The 4398-nt window shown below is 29.0% G+C and overlaps 1 long non-coding RNA gene across 1 annotated transcript; it reads left to right on the forward strand.

The window, feature by feature from the left end:
* Positions 1–3534, forward strand: LOC107877296. The gene is made up of 3 exons (XR_001676298.2): positions 1–28; positions 1857–1942; positions 3276–3534. It is a non-coding gene; the product is annotated as an uncharacterized LOC107877296 (long non-coding RNA).
* The last annotated feature ends 864 nt before the right edge of the window (positions 3535–4398 follow it).

The raw sequence follows: 4398 nt of genomic DNA on the forward strand, positions 1-4398 counted from the left end.
CCATCCTTACAAGCTCCAATTTTTTCAGGTAAGTTGTTTTTTTTTTTTATTTGTTCTATCTTTTTGCATATTTAGATTAATATTTGTTCATCAAAATAGGACTGTAATTCTCTTTTCTTCTGTTTACGGTTAGGATAACTTGGCCTTTTTCTAAGTAGTACTTGACATAACAGAATAAGGATGCAAATTTTAAAATTGTGGTCTGTAAAATTTTCTTCTTTTTCAAATTGTGTATAAATGGGTTTTTGGAAAAAACTATTATTGTATCATATCATAATTTTATTTCTCACCTTTTGAGTTTAAAAGGATCAAATCAAACTAAAGAGAATGAAAACTGACAATTTAGAAAGAGTGAATAGTTTTTCTCAATTCTTGACAAATGCAACTGAAGAGAATAAAGACGGCGATTTTAGTGTGAAACTTGAGACGTTCAAATTCAAAAGATCAAAATCTTAGACAAAAAATAGAGTCCACTTGAAGCCGATCTCTCTCTAAGGCCAATTGTGTTCTCCGCCTCTAACTTGATTAGGCTTTTTCAAATTCTGTAGTCGAAGACAATAATTAAGATCCCCAACTTATGCCAGACACTAGGTATAGTGCATTGTACATTCCTGTTCCAGGCTTTGTTGATAATTCAAACATTAGCCATGAACTATTCAAGTGCGTCTATTATTAAATACTCAATTGTTCAATGAAAAAGATTGAGGAAGGTCATTAGAAGATGATTGTGTTATTTGCAGAATTATATATAGATTTTCAACATATGTGTCTCTCTTATTTTATCATTTAGGTGCTGCTAGCATTTGATGTTGGATGTGTACTTAAAGGCGAGATTGTTTAGAAAAGCTGAAATCACCTTGCCGTCCAAATAGTTATGGAATCAGTGAACTAGCAAAGATCTATATTAAGTTGATGATATGTATAATTGCATTTACATTTGCAAGTATGCTATCACTTTGTTGGAGCATTTAAAAATTTACTATATTCAAAAAATATTTTACTGACCGTTAATGAAATATTGAGATACAAGAATTTGTACAGAATATGAATGTTAAAACATTTTCAACAGACTGAGTGTTGTATATTATAATCATTTCACCAGAACACGTTTTTCGTTAGAAGACCACTTCAAATTTTAATTGATTCATTTTGAATTGTCTAAGTTTTTGTATTGTGGGTGAAGATAGGGTGGAACTACATGGCTAGAGAGCACTTAATCAATTTATTTTTTTATATATATTGTTAATTTTTTTGTCAGAGGTGACACAATTTTTCCTGATCATTCAAATTCAAATTTCAGTTACTGCTTTCTTCTGTATTTTATATTACCTTTTGCTATAATTCATTGATGAATTAATACGTTGTACATAATTGTATAAGGTGTCATATATTAAATGTATGCATTTACCTATACAATTACCAACTTTCAGATTTTAATTTTTTGTTTGGGAATTAAGATTTTCTGATTAAAAATTCCATATTGAATTCACACATTTTCCAGTACAAACACCACTACATTTTAGTAAAATCAATTAGCTTACTGAAACACCTTCTGTATCAAAGAATTATCTAAACAAAATGAAAATAAAAACATCATTACTTAATATATCAACTCTTTCAACCTTTGGCTTCTGACTTTCGGTTATCTCCATCACAAAAAAGTAGATATCTTATAGTAGTAGGCTTCATCTAGAATTGGTTATCATGGAATATTTTTCATAAACGTTCACATGATATAAACCATGTCATCTTCAATATCAATTCAGCAAATATAATATCCTCTTTTCTTCATTTTAGCTTTACCATAAAATGTAAAACGATATGTTTTGTGATGAAAGGTGCATGTTATTTTTCAGGTTCTTTGATAGAGTTAATTGTCCTTTTCTTTGGATCAATCAATTTCAAGGTACTTGAAGAAGTTTTGAAATTGGAAGGAGCTCATGTAAGTTTTTATACGTACGATTGTCTTGCTCTTGCGTTTGGGATGCATTTTAAATTATTCTTACTTTTGTTTAATTGACATAATTTTATTTTATTACTTTTTCTCATTTACTTCAAAAATCATTGACTTAAGCATTTAAGATAATGCACCACAACACAAGCTGGATGTTGTGTTGTTGAAAAATATTGTCTGTATTGTGATAATTTTGCAAATCTGGCTCAATTTTCTGTACTTTGAAGAATGGAGGATATAATTCTGCCCATCTCCATTTAAAAAATGCTTATATACTATAACATTTAAGTTTATCGTTTGTCTATAATTTATTCATTACAATATTATCCCATTATGCCATTTGTTTATTTGTTACAGTAAGGTATTAAAATATTTTAAAAATTTAAAGATCTGTCAGTTTAAAATTTAAGGAGATTATGACATAGTTCGTCATGATTGGTGGTTCACATCTGTTCCAGCTTTAATGCAATATAATAGGTAAATAGTATTGAAAATGAAGTCCTATAACATTAAATTCAACATTTCATTTTGCATACTCAAGTTATGATTTTGGGATTTCTCTCTGATGAAAAAATACAATTTAATGATAACAGAACAGTCTTAGTATATTAATGATAACATAACAGTCTTTTTTCTAAAATAGTTTGTTTATTTAGAGTCACATATTAATGTACTATATTTGGAGTGTTTTGTGATGTTTCGTCCTTTTTAATGATGTCAGTGTTCTCAAGGAATGGCAAGTCTCATCATCGACTCATAGGCATGTGTATTTGCATGAGCATTGTACTTCCATGTATAGATCCTTGGAAATTTAATATCTATACTTAAAATATTTAATAATCATTCAAAAGTTAATCCCTTTATTTTCATCCTTGCAAGACAATTGGACTATGGATCGTATTATCTCTCTACTGGCTTAAGATGATGGTTAGTGCTTGACCCATCTAAATTGATTAAAAAAATATGATATATTACCCAACTTTCAAAGCCTGAAGATTGATGTTTAAGAGATGATGTTTGATTTATAATGCATATATTGATTTTTCAATTTATAAAGTTTTATGACATGTCAAGTTCTGACTAAAAATGTTAATTTGGAGATCTTCATGTTGTCATATTCTTATTTTATTTATATAGTTAAATAATTTTCATAGATATCTTCATCTCACCCACAACATAAGCATTTGTGAAAGCCCATTTGTTCTTGCTAATGATCGAAAAGAAAGTTGTCTGCTCAAAAAAAGGCTGGAACAACGGATAATAGAACTTTATGCAGCACTTACACATTACTCTTATAGTATAATATCCTTCTTATGGTCAGGGGTAGCGAGACCTGAAAGAAGTGTTAAAGAATCGAAGAAAATAAAGAATATGAAGTGCGGCTATCTCCTTTGCCGCACAACATCAGTTTACCACATAATATTTGTGGTTCACTTCATCACACTCTCAATTAACAACAGAAGGGGATATGACATTTATATGAAAATGTAGTGCTACTTTTAATATGTATGTATATTTCAAATCATATAGTACATTGATCAGTTTCTAATTCAAATTATTTACTTCTTATTTAATTTTATGACACCGCTTTTTTTTCGTTGCGTTTTCTCTTCTCTCTGCCTATTTTATGTTCTTATTCTAATATAAAGTCTTCTTAAAGAGTTATATTAAAGTTATAATGTAAGTAAAGAGTTTGATGAAATTTGTTGATTTCAAAGGAATGTTGATATATTATTCTTGAGATAAATCTATTGAAAGACAACTTCATAGCTTAATAAAAGATCTTACTTAGATGATGTTGAGATCTTTACACAATTCTATTTTCAAGCGTTTGTATTTTGATTGGGGGTCATCTCTATCAACTTTTGCTTTCTTACAGGCGATAACAATATTCTTAGAAATACATATTTTGCATACACATATTTGTATTTTTTTTATCTTTTAACTTTGAAATAATCCGCACACCGCGCGGAGATAGATACTAGTAAAATAAATAAAGAAAAAAAGAGAGAGGAAGGAATCGATCAAGTTAGTGACGTATTGGTTATGAATATTAAAGAGGGTGGATTGAATAATGATGGAAAGAATAGGTAAGGTCATCTTATTTAAATCACCAGATTTGTTATTAGGCACGTTTTTGATAAAATTAGATTTTTTTGGTTTAGAATTTTAAAGTAAGAAGTTATAAATGAATATTGTTAGATTCGTATTTTTATGGAGATTATATATTTAAGCAGATTTTGAATGTTTCAAAAATTGAGGAAGGACAAGACACTTGTGGACTAGTGATATTCGGATCCTTCGAGTGAGGTAGGTTATGGTTTAATTGGAGTTTAGACTCGACTTAATTGTGTGTATACTCCTAAATTGAATACTTGTTGATTGGTATTCGGACATGCTTGAAATTATTGATGTTTGGATTGTTGATGCGTGTATAAATGTTT

The sequence above is a fragment of the Capsicum annuum genome, unplaced genomic scaffold, assembly GCF_002878395.1.
Source record: "Capsicum annuum cultivar UCD-10X-F1 unplaced genomic scaffold, UCD10Xv1.1 ctg82982, whole genome shotgun sequence".
Lineage (NCBI taxonomy): Eukaryota > Viridiplantae > Streptophyta > Magnoliopsida > Solanales > Solanaceae > Capsicum > Capsicum annuum.